The sequence below is a fragment of the Pan paniscus genome, chromosome 18, assembly GCF_029289425.2.
Source record: "Pan paniscus chromosome 18, NHGRI_mPanPan1-v2.0_pri, whole genome shotgun sequence".
Taxonomy (NCBI): Eukaryota; Metazoa; Chordata; class Mammalia; order Primates; family Hominidae; genus Pan; species Pan paniscus.
Window position 1 is genome coordinate 15,901,786 of NC_073267.2, and position 18,916 is coordinate 15,920,701.

Genomic DNA, 18,916 nt, shown 5'->3' on the forward strand with positions numbered 1-18,916 from the left:
AAAAAAATTAGCCGGGCGTGGTGGCGGGCGTGTGTAGTCCCAGCTACTCGGGAGGCTGAGGCAGGAGAATGGTGTGAACCTGGGAGGCGGAGCTTGCAGTGAGTGGGTGAGTGGAGATGCGCCACTGCACTCCAGCCTGGGCGACAGAGTGAGACTCCGTCTCAAAAAAAAAAAGAAAGGAAGAAAGAAAGGGTCTTGTCAAGTTGGCAAGTTCTACCAGTAATTGCTAAAACCATTAGGCCAATGGGGCTCACATTTCCTGGTGCATTAGCTTCTGAGTCAGTAGGACTGGGATGGGGCCCAAGAATATGCATTCCTAACCAGCTTCCAGGTGATGATGATGATGCTGGTCTAGGGTCCCCACCACAAGACTGACTATATCAGATGAAGAGCTCTTGTGGAATATTTAAGGGATGGGTCCGCCTGCCATCACCTAAATCTACTAATTAACCCTAACATCACAAAAAGAGAGAGCTGACTAGACATTACAAACATTACATGCCTGCAGGTGGTACGCTACAGGAAGTGCCGTTACCACTAATGACATATTCTTGCTCAAAAGAAAAGGGGATGGAGATGGGGGATGAAGGTGATGAAGCCTCCAGATCTGACGCCTGTCTATGGAAAATGCAAGGCACAGGAGAGCATGCTAAACAATGCAGTAAACTCCCAAAGGTGAGAGACTATGCTCTGTCGCCCAGCTAGAGTGCAACGGCAGGATCTTGGCTCACTGCAACCTCCACCTCCTAGGTTCAAGTGATTCTCCTGCCTCAGCCTCCCGAGGAGCTAGGATTACAGGTGCATGCCACCACGCCTGGCTGATTTTTGTATTTTTAGTAGAGACGGGGTTTCACCATATTGTCCAGGCTGGTCTCAAACTCCTGACCTCAGGTAATCTACCCGCCTTGGCCTCTCAAAGTGCTGAGATTACAGGTGTGAGCCACCACGCTCGGCCAGTACTCTCTTTCTTTAACAAATAAAATAGAAACAAAAAGGAGGGGAACCCATAGATTAAAAAATAATTGAAAGAAAAGAGGCTGGCAGTAGCCCACATGTATAATCCCATATTTTGGGAGGCCAAGGCAGGAGGATTGCTTGAGCCCAGGAGTTCGAGACCAGACTGGGCATTATAGCAAGACCCCATCCCTTAAAAAAATATCAGCCAGGCATGATGATGCATGCTTGTAGTCCCAGCTACTAGGAGGCTGAGGCAGGAGGGTTGCTTGAGCCCAGGAGTTTGAGGCTGCAGTGAGCTATGATTACATCACTGCACTCCAGCCTGGGTGTCAGGGTGAGACCCTGTCTCGAAAAAGAGAAAGCCACAGAGAACAAGAACATTTCATAAATAGAGGGCATTTTCATTAGCCTAAAAGATCTTTCTGAGCCTAAATAAAGTACAAGTTCATTGGTGCTGGCAACATTTGATTGGTTGCCTCCTCTTGAGAGGTAAGATAACCTGCAGCCATGAAAAGACACCCAGACTTTGCAATCAGATGCTAATTCAAACGTGACTCTGCCACTGCAGAATGCGTGCTTCTGGGTGACTTACATAGATCTGAGACTCAGATTTACTGTATATTAATACTGGGGACCTAATGGGTGCCCTACAGAGCTGCCATGAGGTTTAGATGAAACTCTCTACACCAAGCTTGTCTAACCTGCAGCCCACAGGCTGCATGGGGCCCAGGACGGCTTTGAATGTGGCCCGATACAAATTCATAAACTTTCTTAAAACAGTATGATATTTTTTCGCGATTTTTTTTTTTTTTTTAGCTCATCAGCTATCATTAGTGCTAGTGTATTTTACGTGTGGCCCAAGACAATTCTTCTTTTTCTGGGGTGGCCCAGGGAAGCCAAAAGATAGGACACTCCTGATCTACACCAAGTACCTTCTGTTTCTGTACCCTTTCTCACTTCCGGTGACTCTAAGCCACTTCGCTCATTCCTAACCAATAGCATTTACTACTGTTGGTTGTTTTAATTACATTTATTTCTGGACAGCCATAGTCACAGAAGTGGCTTGATACGATGCATCTTCTTTTAATAGTATAACCGAGGTTAGTTTAAACAGGCAGCAAAATAGGAAATGCGGCAAAATATTCAATCATTCCTTGATAATCTCTTGTTTCTTAAGGTGTCGCAGCAGATCGTGTGTGTGTGTGTGTGTGTGAGAGAGAGAGAGAGAGAGAAAGAGAGAGAGAGAGAGAAACTGGAGGATGCGTAAGAGAAATGGGAGGGTGTGAAGATGAAGTAAAAGATTGATCACAAGTAGGCCGAGTGTGATGGCTCAGGCCTATAATCCCAGAACTTTGGGAGGCTGAGGTGGGAGGATAACTTGAGGTCAGGAGTTTGAGACCAGCTTGGCCAACACTGTGAAACCCTGTCTCTACTAAAAATACAAAAATTAAAAATTAGCCAGGATTGGTGGTACATGCCTGTAGCCCCAGCTACTTGGGAGGCTAAGTCAGGAGAATCACTTGAACCCGGGAGGTGGAGGTTGCCGTGAGCCGACATCATACCACTACACTCCAGCCTTGGCGACAGAGTCAGCCTCCATCTCAAAAAAAAAGAAGTGTCAGAGCCGGGACCCAAACCTGGGTCTCATTCTGGAGTCTATTTGGTTCTGCCTTTCACATAAGGTGGGTGGGCTTGTCAGATGCCCATAAAGGAATCAATCCTGTAAGGCACCTGGCACAGTACCTGACACATTACAAACACCCAAAATAGGACTCGAATCAGGTGAAGTAAACTACAGCTCCACACCACAAAAAAGGACATCTCACAACACATCCTTGAGCAAAAGAAGGTGGTCACAAAAAGCACAGGTTCTGTGACTATTGAACTGAGGTCCAAAACCAGGCAGAATTAATCTACGGTGATAGAACTCAGATAAGGAATGAATGAGCCTCGGGTGTGCAATGATTGCAAGGACAGAACGTGAGGGGGGCTTGTGAGGGTTGACCTCTAGATCTTCATCTGAATGCCAGCCCTATGAGTGTTCACTTTCTGAAAATTCATCAAACTGTTGGGCCAGGTGACATGGCTCACGCCTGTAATCCCAGCACTTTGAGAAGCCAAGATGGGAGGACCACTTGAGCCCAGGAGTTCGAGACCAGCCTGGCCAACACAGCAAGACCCATCTCTAAGAAAAAATGTTTTTTAATTACCTGTGTGGAAGACTGAGGTAGGAGGATAACCTGAGCCCAGGAGGCTGAGACCGGCCTGGTCAACATGGTGAAACCTTGTCTCTAGCAAAAATACAAAAATTAACCGGTTGTGATAGTGTGCACCTGCAGTCCCAGCTACTCAGGAGGCTGAGGTGGGAGGATCACTTAAGCTCAGGAGGTCAGGGATGCAGTGAGCCGTGATCATGCCACTGCACTGCAGCCTGGGTGACCGAGTGAGACCCCCATCTATAAAAAATATATCCTCTCGAAAATTCATCAAGCTGCACACTCATGGTGTGCGTCCTTTTTTGGTTGTAAAGTACACTTCATTTTCCTTCCCTCTTATCTTTCACTGTGGTAAAATACAGCTAACATTCACCACCTCGGCCACTTAAACACAGTTCAGTAGCATTAAGTATATTGATATTATTGTGCAATAATGAAGAGTTTGTGCAGATGGTAGCCAATTACATCCCAAGAGGACTAGGAGAGTGTTTCATTTGTTCTAAGCACTATGACAAGTAAAGTGGACTTTTTTTTTCTGAGACAGGGTCTTGCTCTGTCGCCCAGGCTGGAGTGCAGTGGCATGACCTCAGCTCACGGCAACCTCCGCCTCCCAGGCTCAAGTGATCCTCCCACCCCAGCCTCCCAAATAGTTGGGACCACAGGCACCTGCCACCATGCCCAGCTATTTTCCTGTATTCTTTGTAGAGACGGGGTTTCACCATGTTGCCCAGGCTGAGGTCTTGAACTCCTGACCTCAAGTGATCTGCCTGCCTCGGTCTCCCAAAGTGCTGGGATTGCAGGCATGAGCCGCTGCGCCCAGCCCTAAGTGGGTTCTTTCTAATTGCCATGTGGATAAGTTGCCTTAAAAGTCAGAAAAAATAGCAAAAGCTACAACAGAAAAATAAAAGGACACGCACGCCTCCATTGCCTGGGACCATGTCTAACCTCAGACTTAAAAACACAAACAAGATCAAGTGCAAAGATTCAGTCTCTGTCCAAAACAGGAGAGCTTGGAGCAGGCTGGATTCCCTCTGGCTTTGATGTCTCTGACAGTTACGACGTGCAAAATCTGCTTTGGTCAAAAGACAGCAAGATGGGGGATGAGAAGCTTTGACTCATGCTAGAATGGTGTTTTCCATAGCATGCCCCTTGGAACCCTAATTCCCTGAAATATCTGGGCTGGGGTGGAGCTGCGGAGGTTGAGAAGCTCTTCAAACAGTGGGGCAGTCAAGGTCAAATCCATTTGGAAGGTGCTACATATTCCCCTTTCCCTCACTGAGACACAAAACACACAACAGGACACTTGAGTCTCTGGCAGATCCAGAAACCTGAAAGCTGTTTTGCTCCTATGAGCTTTGGGTCCCCAAAACAACATTTGGCCACAGATTTGCCAAATGTTTTGAGAATGTTTTCTCAAAAATTTGCCAAATTTTTGAGAAAATTCAGTGAGCCTGACAAATTAATAATACTAATACTAGTAATAATAGTTGCTAAGTCTTTTTTTTTTTTTTTTTTTTTTTTGACACAGAGTCTCGCTCTGTTACCCAGGCTGGAGTGCAGTGACGCAATCTCAGCTCACTGCAACCTCCACCTTCTGGGTTCAAGTGATTCTCGTGCCTCAGCCTCCCAAGTAGCTGGGACTACAGGCATGCGCTACCATGCCTGGCTAATTTTTGTATTTTTAGTAGAGATGAGGTTTCACCATATTGGCCAGGCTGGTCTTGGACTCCAGGCCTCAAGCGATCCTCCCACCTTGGCCTCCCAAAGTGCTGGGATTACAGGCGTGAGCCACCGCAGCTGGCCACAAACTCTGCACTGTGACTCTTGGGCTGCGTCATTCTGTGTCGTGAGGGGAGCTCTTCTGTGTATCGTGGGATGTTCCGCAGCATCCCTGGTCTCTGCCCACCTGATGCCAGTAGCACCCCTTCCTCCACTCATGACAATCAAAAATGTCTCCAGACACTGCTAGATGTCCCCTGGGGTGGCAAAACTGCTTCCAGTTGAGAACCACAGCTTTAGAATAAAAACAAGGGCTGTCTCGGGAAAGGCAGTTAAAGCTGAGAGCAGCTCTCACTTAGTCAAACTCAACTCGGAATACCAACTGCAGAAGGTCAGACGGGGGCAAGGTGAACACACTGGACCAGAGACGGACCGCCAGTTGGCCCAACCCCAGGGACACTCTTCATCCACCTTGATGCACCTTCCCAACCCTCCCTCCTCCACCAGCGCTCATGTTTAAGGTCCTGCATCAGCTCCAAGGGCTGAAAGGACAGCTCTGAAATTACTACCCAGAAATGCTGACCACGAAGTACAGTTCACTCATCAAGAGCTGCTCTCAATGTTTTTGGTTGGGGGAAGGGTCTCACTATATGCCCAGGGTGGAGTGCAGTGGTGCAATCACAGCTTACTGCAGGCTCAAACTCATGGGCTCAAGGGATCCTCCCACCTCAGGTGTGGGCCACTATGCCCGGCTTATTTTTTGTAGAGATGGGGGTCTTGCTATTTTGCCTAGGCTGGTCTCAAACTCCTGATCTCAAATGATCCTCCTGCCTTGGCTTCCCAAAGCTCTAGGATGACAGGCGTGAGTCACCTCGTCCAACTTTCTCGAATGTTTGGATGAAAACAAATGACTCTGTCACCTTTGGCATTAGCGATGTTTGACACATCTGAGTGTGTCAGCCCTGTTTACAGTCCTGTCCTGACCAACAACTGCTTCATTCTTTTTTTTTTTGAGACAGGGTCTGGCTCTGTTGCCCAGGCTAGAGTGAAGTGGCACGATCTCTGCTTTCTGCAAACTCTGCCTCCCAGGCTCAAGCCATTCTCCCACCTCAGCCTCCCAAGTAGCTGGGATCACAGGCACGCACCAGAACACCCAGCTAATTTTTTAATTCTTGCATTTTTTTGTAGAGACAGGGGTCTCACTTTGTGGCCCAGGCTGGTCTCGAACTCCTGAGCTCAAGCGATCTGCCTGCCTCAGCCTCCCAAAGTGCTAGGATTACAAGCATGAGCCACCACGCCCAGGCTGCTTCATTTTTTGAGCACAAACAAGCTAATCATTAGCCTCTGCAAGACCTTAGGATGTCAAGTAACAAGTCTCAGCTTTGCCCCAAACCTGCTGGGTGACTCTGGACAAGTCACTTGCCCTCTCTGGGCCTTGTATTTTTCATTTAGGGAAAATAAATCAATGGTAGGCTGGCCCAGCTCTACCATTTTATGGGACCCGTCTGTGACTCCCGGTCAAAGGGCTGAAACTGGACCAACTGAGAATGTCAGGTTGCTTTAGTTTGTTTTGCTATCAGTTTCATTTTTCCCAGAAGAACTCAGGGGCAAAAGATCTTGCCCTCTCTGCTTCAGCATTAATAAAAAGTAAATTAGGCCGGGCATGGTGGCTGATGCCTGTAATCCCAGTACTTCAGGAGGCCGAGGCAGGCGGATAACCTGAGGTCAGTAGTTCAAGACCAGCCTGGCCAACATGGTGAAACCCCGTCTCTACTAAAAATACAAAAATTAGCCAGGTGTGGTGGTGGGCGCCTGTAATACCAGCTACTCAGGAGGCTGAGGAAGGAGAATCGCTTGAACCCAGGAGGTGGAGGGTGCAGTGAGCTGAGATCCCATCACTGCACTCCAGCCTGGGCGACAAGAGCAAAACTCTGTCTTGAAAATAAATAAATACATAGTAAATTAAATATCCCAGAGCCCAGAGAGTATAGGATTTGCACATCACCTCACCTGGTCAACAGCTTCCCTCAGGATTTTACTGCCAAGCCATTGGCTAAAGATTTTGGACCAGAGACACAAACCCAAATGTTTTTGGAGATCAGGTAAGTAATACAGAGTGACCCAGACCAGATGTTAGAGTATTGCTTATATTCTAAATACCATGCAGGGTTCAGCACTGTGGCTCACGCCTGTAATCCCAACACTGGGAGGCCAAGGCAGGCAGTTCGCTTGAGCTTAGGAGTTTGAGACCAGCCTGCGCAACATGGTGAAACCCCATCTCTACAGAAAATACAAAAATTAGCCAGGCATGGCAGCACATGCCGGTAGTCCCAGCTACTCGGGAGGCTGAGGTGGGAAGATCGCTTGAGTCTGGGAGGTAGAGGTTGCAGTGAGCCAAGATCATGCAACTGCACTCTAGCCTGGGTGACAGAGTGAGACTCCATCTCAAAAAGAAAACAAAGAAAAAAGGAAAATTGCTCATATTCTAAATGTCATAAAGGGCTGGATACAGTGGTTCACACCTGTAATCCAAGCACTATGGGAGGCCAAGCCAAGAGGATTGCTTGAATTAGGAGCTCTAGACTAGCCTGGGCAACACAGTGAGATCCCATCTCTATTTCAAATAAACGAATGAATGAATGCCACACAGGCAAAACAGAAGTTCTCTCAACCTGATCTGCAACACAATTCGCCAGCTGGAAGGACCTCTGCGGTGGAAACCCTCGCTCAAGGCCTGGTCCAGGTGTAGGGAGGCGTCAAATGTGTCGCAGGGAGAGGGAATGGGCACTCTAAATGCACCTGCTTGGCAGGTCCCCAGTAGTACCAAAAAGGCAGTTTAGATCTATTATTCATAACAGCCACTGTATTTATTGGGCCCCTTGTATTCATCGGGTATCAGGCCAGTCAGCTTCCTATATAGACCATCTCACTGTCTCCTAAGCGCTCTGTAAGGTGGCATCACCTGCTACTGCTATTTTCCTGCTAAGATGACCGAGGTCCTGGAAGGTAAATGCAGGATCCCCACTTGTAAAATTTGGAGTCAGGAGTACAATCCAGAATCTAATCCTAGTTTTCTGCTAAGAGTAAATGGACACCCGATTAATCCTTAGCAGAAAGTCCCTTTCTTGCCCCTGACCCTACTCCACCACTTCTACCCTCCCCTCACCATTCACATCCCCCCACCTCCCAAGGGCTTGTTCCCAAGAAAGCCCTACTTCACTTTCACAGGAAGAAAAGTGAATGGTGAACCTGTCGCATTCTTATTGCCTTGTGACATCTGCCTAATCATCTGAATACCAATGGTTTCAAGTAACTCCAGAAAGAAGTTCTCTGAATGCATAACACTATTTTTTCCTCCCAACCAAGAGAACTCGGTTGGTAAGAGTTACGGTAGCCCCTGTGAAGGATGCTTCTGGAAGCGAGCAAGAACTGATTATTTCTGGCCCTGAAAGCCCCACTGTGTTTTATATTTTACAATTCTGGCATACCACAGCTTAAAATAAATGTATAGTCTCCTATGTCAGGGGTCCCCAACCCTTGTGCTGCAGTATCAGTCAATGGCCTGTTAGGAACCAGGCCACACAGCAGGAGGGGAGGGTGGGTGAGTGACCATCACTGCCTAAGCTCCGCCTCCTGTCAGATAAGCAGCATTAGATTCTCACAGAAGCACAAACCCTATTGTCAACTCCACCTGCAAGGGATCTAGGTTGTACGTTCCTTATGAGAATCTCACCAATGCCTGATGATCTGAGGTGGGACAGTTTCATCCCAAAACCATCCTCCTCACTCCACCCTGGAAAAAACTGTCTTCCACGAAACCAGCCTCTGGTGCCAAGAGGATGGGGACTGCTGTCATATGTGACTGCAACAAGTTGCAATTTGCAATGCCTTTTTTTTTTTTTTTTTTTTTTTGAGACCGAGTCTCACTCTGTTGCCCAGGCTGGAGTGCAGTGGTGTGATCTCGGCTCACTGCAACCTCTGCCTCTGAGGCTCAAGCGATTCTCGTGCCTCAGCCTCCCGAGTAGCTGGGATCACAGGTGCCCACGACCATGCCCAGATAATTTTTGTATTTTTAGTAGAGATAGGGTTTAGCAGAGACCATGTTGGCCAGGCTGGTCTTGAACTCCTGACCTCAGGTGACCCACCTGCTGCGGCCTCCCAAAGTGCTGGGATTACAGGCGTGAGCCACTGCGCCTGGTCTGCAATGTCTTTAGCCGGTCATTTGCAATATCTATTAATTTTAGATACACATGCCCTTTAACTCAGCAAGCGCATTTCTGGGAATTTATCCTACAGATAAATTCATATAATTAGACAACAAGTCCAAGGATGAAAGAGTGGCATTATCTATTATTCCCATTTTCCTGCTAAGCCTATCGGGGTCTTGAAAGGTAAATGCAAGGCCCTCCCTTGCAAAAGTTGGGGAGCCAGGATTAGAATCCCGATCTGTTTGAAGCCTAATTTACTCAGAGATGGCATTAGCGATGTTTGACACATCTGAATATGTCAGCCCTATTCACAGTCCTGTCCTAACAACTCACTGCTTCATCCTTTGAGCACAAACAAGCTATTCATTAGCCTGTGGAAGACCCTTAGGTCTTCGAGTTACAAGTCTCAGCTCTGCCCAAAACTCGCTGGGTGATGCTAGGCAAGTCACTTGCCCTCTCTGGGCCTTGTATTTTTCAGCCTGGTACAGTAAAGTTCTATGCCCCTCACCTTTTTTTTGAGACAGAGTCTCACTCTGTTGCCCAGGCTAGAGAACAGTGATGAAATCAGGGCCCACAGCAGCCTTGAACTCCTGGGCTCATGCAATCCTCCTGCCTCAGCCTTCTGAATAACTAGGACTACAGATGCATGCCACCATGCCCAGCTCATTTTAAAAAATTTTTTGTAGAGATGGTGCCTCGCTATGTTGCCCACTCTGGTCTCAAACTCCTGACTTCAAGCCATCCCCCGACCTCAGCCTCCCAAATTGCTGGGATTACAGGTATGACCTGCCATACCTGGCCTCTATGGCCCTTTCCTAGCAACTTTGATGAGGTTGTTCCTCCTTAGCCCCTGAAACCCTGATACAAGTCACAGATGTCCGACCTCCCCTTTCAGCCACTGTGACACTGTGAGCAGCTTCTTCCGCTGTCCTTGGATCACATACAAGATTTCTTTCAAATTCTTGCCTGTCTTTCTGTAAACTCAATCTTTCCTCCATTGTGTGGCCAGGGTTAAAAGTTGAAAGGTCAGGGGTGGAAGGAGAAGACCTAGAGAGCAAAAAGGCCATCCCTTAAAGTATGCCATCAAGACCCTAAATAAGCCAGGCGCGGTGGCTCACGCCTGTAATCTGAGCACTTTGGGAGACCAAGCCAGGCGAATCACTTGAGGTCAGCAGTTCGAGACCAGCCTGGCCAATATGGTGAAACCCCATCTCTACTAAAAATACAAAAAATTAGCCAGGCATGGTGGTGGGCGCCTATAATCCCAGCTACTCTCTACTCAGGAGGCTGAGGCTGGAGAAGTGCTTGAACCTAGGAGGCGGAGGTTGCAGTGAGCCAAGATCGCACCACTGCACTCCAGCCTGGGCGACAGAGCAAGACTCTGTCTCAAAAACAAACAAACAAAACCCTAAACAAATGTAATTGGAATTTGTAACATTCCCAATCCAGTTAAGGAATGGTAGCTTCATATATTAAAGATTCTAATCACCACTTTCAGCCCAAATAGAAACGAGGTTTATGAGATCAAAGGGAAGAAAATTAAGAGAAGCTTCTCCTTTAACGGCCACATAGTTTAGGCTTCCCGGTTCTGCCAAAGATGAGCCATGCCATACTGAGCAAACATCTTGAACTCTCTGGTTGTGTTTGCTATAAATAACCATCACTAAAGCTTACCAGGGACCAGGCACGGTGCTAAACCCTTCATACACATTAGCTCATCAAATCCTCCCATGAGGGTAATCTGTGAAACTCTGGAGTTAGAAAGACCTAGATTTGTAGAATCTTGTTTTCCTTACTGGTTAGCTGAGCTATCTTAAGCAAGTTATTCAGACTCCATATGTGTAAAATAAAGCCAGTTATAATAACAGTATCTACTCTAAAGGGTTGTTATGAAGACTTAAGATAATGTCCACAAAGGGTTTAGCATCTTGCCAGGCAAAAGTGCCCAAAACACATGAGTTATTCTCATTAGCCCCATTTCCCGGATGAGAAAGTGAGGTTTGGGGAGGTGCTGGAGATGATTTTTAAATTTGCTTATGACCTTCTATGATTCTACTGGATTGAAAATTGAACTTGGTTTTCAAGAAAAATCTACTATATATCTGCTCTTGGAATTACACGCTTGTGCCTAACGTGGAAGACCCACCTGTTTGGATTCAAGCCCTGTGGAAAGGAGACAATTCCCTCCCACCCCCCACCCAAAAAAATCAAACCTCTGAATAAGAGGGGGTAGGAAAAAAGAATCCCACTTTCCTCCCAAATCTCTTCTCTTTAGGGTTTCTCCAATAGTTCTTCAATGGGTGAGGGACATGGTAGACAAATCCCCAGGGCCAGGACCAACCGGGCTGCAGTGCAAGGCTGGGTAACTGACGAGGGGGCCGGGGATGGCCTCATGGAAAACGCTTCCATAAATGGGCATGTTTGCCTCAATCTCTGCCCTCCCACGGAAAAGTAATGATAACAAATCCATAACAGATACCTTGTACGGAATAACACATCTATTTCGGACATGATAATAAAAAAAAAAACATGGTGTTTACAAGGCAAGCCTGGCGGCTTCTCGGAAAAGACCCAGCTAGTTCACGTTCTGGACTCTCGGCATGGCAGCCCACCTAGGGTCACTGGTTTCAGCTAGGTCACCCCCTCAATCAGGGGACAAACAGTGCCTTTTATTTTAAATGTGCAAAAAGTCAGTTTATGTTTTCTTCAAAGGACACGGTGATAAACATTTACTTTGTTGGAAGCATTTAGTCCCACCAGAAACCTGACCCCAACAAGTTTGTGTCCATGGTAAAGAAGAAAGATAGTGGGGTCAAGGGTATGAACTTGGACTCAAACTGACCCGGGAATGGGTTCTACCACTTGCTGGCTGTGTGACACTTTACCTCTCCGAGCCTCAGCTGCCTTGTATACTAAACAGGCATCATAAAGCCTTTCTTATGAAGTTGTTGCAAAGATTAAATGAGATAAATTAAGTTAAATGTTGCAACAGCATGTGGCACTGAAGTGTTCCATCAACGGTAGCTATCTCAAAGGGAAAACATCAATTTCCTTCAAACAAAATTCCCTATCTTATTTCACACCCTGCCACCTAATGACTTTCAGTTCAGCGTCAAGTTCCGTCTCTGAACAATTCTAAAATAGTATCGTTAAGTAAATCAAAGAAACAAAAAACTATGCAAAGCAGTTTATTAATAGCCTGCCTTCTTTTTGCCAAACCCCGGACAGTTCACCATTTAATCTCTCAGTTCTTCATACTGCAACTAAACACTCCCACCTTGGGTTTCTAAATATTTTCTTTTACTTCTTGACAAGCATGGCTTTGGATGGTACCTTTTCTCAAGTGGCAAAATCCCTACCAGACCCTGTGCTGGAAGAAAACTTACAACAGGCAGTAGCCACACTTTCTCTCGTTTTACCCATTTGGTTGGGCACGAGAGTGGCGTTGACACAGGTGGCTCTGCGGGAAATTCTAGTGTAATCTTACCTAATGCACCTGCAGATCGTGGAAGCAAATGGAGACTTTGGAGCCCACCTGGGTATCTGGGGGCCCTTTGGGGTCAACCTGGGTGAGTTTTTTTTTTTTTTTTAATTTGGAGAAGAGGAAAAAGTGGGCTGTAACAAACTAGATCACAACCAGCCTTATCTCCCAGGGGTTCTCAACATAGAAGAACCTCCCCTAAACTGATTAAAAAAAAAAAAAACACTCCTTTCTGCTAAGCCTATGCCCATGTGTTTTTAACTGATTTAATGCATTATCAACACAACTGTGCAATACGGTCAAATCCCCAAGGAGCCTCACTTTGCCTGTCTGTGTGATAGCAAGTGACTTTTCAGTGAAGTTCAGCTGTACATTTTTTGGTGCCTAGAATAAAAGTGAGATGCCTTGATTGTCTGCACCGGACCTCCGAGATTTCCAAGGGAGCATATCTCCTGGATTAGCCTCTTAACAAGAATCACTCGGGACTAATTTTTTTTTTTAAGGCAGTTTTTCTGGGGATTCTAGAGTTGGGAAATGGAGTTGGGTCCAGGCATTGATATCGTTAATAAGCACCCCCAAAATGGTACTTCTCACTGGCAATCTTGAGAAATGCTGTTTGGGGAAAGTCTAGGATAATCTAAGACGATAAGGCAGACAGAAATCCAAATCACAACTCTGCCCCCACCATGGCCCTTACGAGGTTGACAACAGGGACCCCTAAGTGCGCCCCAGCCCCTATAGAATACCCTATAGGACTTTTAACACCCCCCTCCCCTGCAATCTGCCCCCAGAAGGACAACTACTACTTACAGATCTCCAACTGGGGGGACTAGTGGAGAGGAAACTGGATGGCGAGCTCGGATCTGACGCACCTCCCAGGCCGGAGCGTCCAAATCTCCCTGCGCGTCTCGGACGCCTCTCTTTATAGACCCGGAGCTGCCCGCGGCTGGGAAAGGGGAGGAGGCCGAAGGGGTGGAGTTGGGGAGGGTCCCTCGCGGCCCCCTCGCCGCGCCCCCTGCAGGGCGCACCCCCGGCGGGAGCGCAAGGAGCTGGGGCGCTCGGGACAAGGGCGCACCGAACAGGTGCGCACCGCACAAGGGCGCACGGAACAGGTGCGCACAGGGACGGGAGTGTCACCTCCGGCCAGAGGCGGTCGCAGACGCTCCGGATCCCTAGAGAAAGGGGGTCGAGCAGGCAGTGTCTGTGCGGGATGCTTGAGAACGCCTTCCCTGAGTCGGTTCCAGCCGCACAGGCTTTAACCTCTTCCTCCCCGTGTTGGGGCTGTGGTGGATCTGACTTGACATCTCCCACCCCACTTCCCATTTTATTGGCATCGCACTGTCTGGAAAGAGGGCCGGCTGTGCAGCGTGAAGGGTAGGGAAAGGGGATTTCTTGAACTTTGCAAAGTGCAAGACAGGAGGCCCCCACCCTTGCTGGGAACCGTACAGGAAGGGGAAGTTTTTACTTTTCCCAACTTGCCATCTCCACCTCCACCCACATCACCACGACCAAAATACAAATAAAAATTAAAAATAAGCCCACTGTGATTATTTCAGCTGTCCCCCTCCCCTGTGCGCCACTCGCCAGCTGCGTGACCTTGGGCAAGTCACTTCACTTCTCTCAGCTTTGGTGTCCACAGCTGCAAAATGGGGGAAGGCGGTGGCGGTGATAATTACGTAATTTACAAGATGCAAGTGTCAAGATCCAAGGAGAAAGTGGGTGTGCCCCCAGAGTCTGCGAGTTCCCTTCAACAACTTCCCTTCCCCAAGGATTCCTCGCCTAAAATTGCATTCCCTGTCTCTCTCCATCACAGTCTCTCTCGCTCTGTCTCTGCCACTGTCTCTGCATGTCTGTCACTCTGATCATTGCTGTCTCTCGCTCTATCTTTTGTCTCTGTCCCTCTCGCTTCTCTAGATCTGTCGATGAATCTGTCTCTCCCTCCTGTCTCACTCTGTCTCTGGTCTCTATGTCTCTTGCTCTCCATCTCTCCCGCGTGTCTCACTCCTATCTCTGCGCTTTCTCTCTCTCTGTTCCCCAGGCTCTCCGTCTTCTCCCCGTCGCTCCCTCCCCGCTCCTGTCCACGCACGCACACACAGGCCATAAAAGGAAGTCGAGGCGGTGGGCTGGCCCCGCGCCAGGCCGGGGACCCGCGGGCAGCCCGGGCGCTCCGCTCCCCGCGCGGCACCAGCTCCTCCGAGGTTCCCGGGCCGGGCCGGTCCCCCTCCCCGGGCGCGGCGGGAGCGGCGGGCGGGAGACAACCCAAAAAGGGCAGGCGCGGACTCCTTCCTGCAGGAATTCCCAGCGCCGCATACCAGCTCTGGGCTGCCGGCTCCCCCTGACTAAATATGGTGCCGAGTGGCCTCCCTGCTCCCCGGCGTCGGGGGAGGGGGCCCTTCACGCAGCCACCGGCCGCCGTCGCCCCGCGGGGCTAGATGGGGACCCCTCTGCTTGGGGCAGGCCCGGAAGGGGGCAGCCCCCGGTCCCACGTGGGTTTCTGCTGCTTCAGGCCAGAGGATTTGGAGAGAGGGTTAAAGTTGGGCAGACCCCTCCTGGGTTCTGTACTTGACGCAGGCCCTTAGTCTACAATCACTCCTCTTGCAACCAGGTGGAGGGACTGGGGGCCGGGGGTACGGGGGGTGGCTTTATTAATACCCCCATGTTGCAGGTGAGAAAATTGAGTCCCTGCAGGGGTAAAGGGATTTGCCCAAGCTCTCACTGGGACAGTCATTGATTGGTGCTGGCACTGGAACCTTTCTGATGACACCATTCACTTCCAGAGAGGAGACATTAAAGGGAAATGCCCAGGCAAACTGGCCTTGAGGCCCAGGGCGTGTATCTGAGAGTAGATGTCTGGCTTTGAATCTGCCAGTGCTGCTTTCTACCTATTTGACCATGGGCAAGTAACTTTGCCTCTCCATGCCTCAATTTCCCTACCTGTAAGATGGGAAGAACATCAGCTACTTCCTGGCCTTTTTGTAAGCAGTCCTTGAGATGATCCATGTAAAATGAACATGGTGCACCGCTTCATGTGAGCTGCTGTTACTGGCAACAAACATGAAACCAACTAGAGTCGCACCAGGCCTCCAGGATATAAAGAGAGGCCTCTTTCCCTGCAGGCTCCCAGGCCCCTCTGGAGAGCTCTGCATCTCAGACCCTCTTGGGTCCTTCTTCATCCTTCCAACATCAAGCTTACCTGGTTTTCACCCTGGAAACTCCTGAGCCTGGCCCTCGCCCTGCAATGGGCCTAGGTCAGAGAGTCAAGAACAGCCTGCATTTAGCTGGCTGGGGAAGTGAGGGGTAAAGCTCTGCGGAAAATGATGAATGAGCTGCTCCGCATAGGCTTTTAACATCTACGCTGTAAAAGGAGTGGAAATCGTCCCTGCATCAGCACAGAAATGATGTGGAGCAGAGAAGTAACGGAAGGGGGAAAATTGAAGTCAATCATCCCCTTCCCATCCTGGAAAGGGAAGGCCATCGGAATCTAGCTTGCTGGCCTCGAAGTAAAAACTGGCATTAATACTAGAGGCATGAACACTGTATTTCCAAAGGGTTCCATTCGATTCTTTAAATAACTTGTTGGTAACTTTTAAAAGAGAATAATTATAATGTGATTAACAACTGGAGACTGTAACACTCAATTTTACTTCATTCTCTCACCTACCCCTTATATAACAACCCTTTATTAAAAATTAAAGTAGGCAGCCGGGCACGGTGGCTCTTGCCTGTAATCCCAGCACTTTGGGAGGCCAAAGTAGGCGGATCACTTGAAGTCAGAAGTTCAAGACCAGCCTAGCCAACATGGTGAAACCCCCATTTCTACTAAAAATACAAAAATTAGCTGGGCATGGTGGTGCACACCTGTGGTCCCAGCTACTTGGGAGGCTGAGGCAGGATAATTGCTTGAACCCAGGAGGCAGAGGTTGCAGTGAGCTGAGATTGTGTCACTGCACTCCAGCCTGGGAGCCTGGATGACAGAGCAAGACTCCAACTCAAAAAAAAAAAAAAAAAAGCAAAACTAAAGTGGCCAAGGCCAGGCATGGTGGCTCACAACTGTAATCCTAGCACTTTGGGAGGCCAAAGCAGGAGGATTGCTTGAGCTCAGGAGTTTGAGACCAGCCTGGGCAACATAGCAAGACCCTGTCTCTACAAAAAATAAAAAGTTAGCCATGTGTGGTGGTGGGTACCTGTAATCCCAGCTCCTTGGGAGGCTGAGGTGGGAAGATCACTTGATCCTGGGAGGCAGAGGTTGCAGTGAGCTGAGACTGTGTCACTGTACTCCAGCCTGGGTGGCAGAGTGAGACCCTGTCTTGAAAAAAAAAATTTTTTTTAAGTAGCCAGCCTGGGCAACATGGTGGGATGCAATCTCAATAAATAAATAAATAAATAAATAAATAGCAGCTGGGCGTAGTGTAGCCTGAAGTTCCAGCTACTAGGGAGGCTGAGGTAGGAGGATCTCTTGAGCTTGGAAGGTTGAGACTACAGTGAACTATGATTGCACCACTGCACTCTAGCCCGGGCGACAGAGCAAGATGTTGTCTCTAAAAAATAAGGTACGTACTTTAATTCTCTCCCTACCCCCATTTTATTGTTGAGAATCTAGGTTTGGAGGGGTTAAATAACACAGCAGTGGTGGAACAGGAATTCCAACCCCAGTCTTTCTGACACAGGCCATAGTAGACAGCAGTCTGAGGTTTTAAACCCAGATCTCTTAAGCACCAACCAAGCACCTTTGGGATTGTCAGTAAACCTCTCTGAGCGCATTTTCTCAAGGAAAAACAAAGATGATCAGATTCTTTGCCTCAAGTACCTTTCTGATTGTTAAATATGACAGCACATGTGAAGGCCTTTATGAACCCTCTCAGACCTCTCTGGTACCCTCTGGAAGCAGGCAGGGGCAGTATGTTCACTTAAGAGTCATTCAATAGATATGTGTCCAATGCATGAAGTTCCGATGTTTGAATCTTCAGAAGTGCATTGTTATTATTCGATCAGATGCCTCTGTTTCATTTCTCATGGCTCAAAAGATCAGTTCTTTTAAGATGGAGGAGGCAATAGTCTCTTTTTAAAATGTCACTTTGACTGAGTGCTGTCAAGTAATTTTCCTTGGCATATCTCTTTTTGTGACAGGCTGTTTAATGGGAGTTTCCATGAATCCATGAAACAAGATGGCCAAGGGGAAATTTCTCTCTTATAGTCTTTTTTTGCTGTTGGCTTAAAAAAGCCCCAAAGTGGCTGGGCATCCTAGCACTTTGAGAGGCTGCAGCGGAAGGATCGCTTGAGCCCAGGAGTTCAAGAACAGCCTGGGTAACATAGCAAGATCCCTGTCTCTACAAAATAATAATAATAATAATAATAATAATAATTAGTCGAGCACAGCAGTGTGTGCCTGTAGTCCCAACTAGAGAGTGAAGTAGGAGGATTGTTTGAGCCCCAGAGTTTGAGGCTGCAGTGAACTGTGATCGTACCAGTGCACTCCAGCCTGGGCAACAGAGCAAGACCCTGTCTCAAAAAAACAAAACAAAACAAAACCATGAAGTGTGATCCCCTCCAATTTTTAGTAACATCGAAGATTGGGTCTGAGCATGATTTACTCCTGCATGTGCCTCAAGATTTAATATTTTTTGGCCGGGCACAGTGGCTCACACCTGTAATCCCAGCACTTTGGGAGGCCAAGGTGGAGGGAACACTTGAGGTCAGGAGTTTGAGACCAGCCTGGCCAACATGGTAAAACCCTGTCACTACTAAAAATACAAAAACTAGTCGGGTGTGGTTGTGCACGCCTGTAGTCCCAGCTACTTGGGAGGCTGAGACAGGAGAATCCCTTGAACCTGGGAGGTGGAGGTTGCAGTGAGCCAAGATCACACCATTGCACTCTAGCCTAGGCTAGAGAGAGAGGCTCCATCTCAAAAAAAAAAAAAAAAAAGATTTAATAATTTTAAAGTGTTATCAGCCTTGATCTACTTGACTCATATAGAGTCAGGTAGATCTGGCCCAAGATCTGTGAATAAAGGAACATCGTTCCTGACCACAAGCAGGGCCATGCTCCAACTCTTGCACAAAAGCACTTTTGTTTCACTCATGGTGGCCCCCATGATGGACCTCACACTTCTCCCAATACTAGACTGCATTGCATAGTAACCTGCAATGCTCTTTCCTTCATCATCAGTTTCCAATTCTGATGCCACAATTTGGTTCATGACATTCCTAATAGATTCTCTATGTCTATCAGGAAGGGTCCTAAAACTCTCAATAAAAGTAGTTCTACAGTTTTTTAAAAATGAAACACACAGGGCACGGTTGCTCACGCCTGTAATCCCAGCACTTTGGGAGGCTGA

At 48.0% G+C, this 18,916-nt stretch overlaps 1 protein-coding gene across 4 annotated transcripts in view; it reads right to left on the reverse strand.

The window, feature by feature from the left end:
- The window catches only part of MYH11 (myosin heavy chain 11), a 154,395-nt gene extending 140,881 nt beyond the window's left edge, over positions 1-13,514 (reverse strand). For all 4 annotated transcript variants that reach the window (XM_055099356.2, XM_055099358.2, XM_055099355.2 and 1 more), the window contains exon 1: positions 13,392-13,514. The gene's annotated coding sequence lies outside the window, so the exon portion shown is untranslated. The remainder of the gene's footprint in view (positions 1-13,391) is intronic.
- Between the last annotated feature and the right edge of the window lie 5,402 nt (positions 13,515-18,916).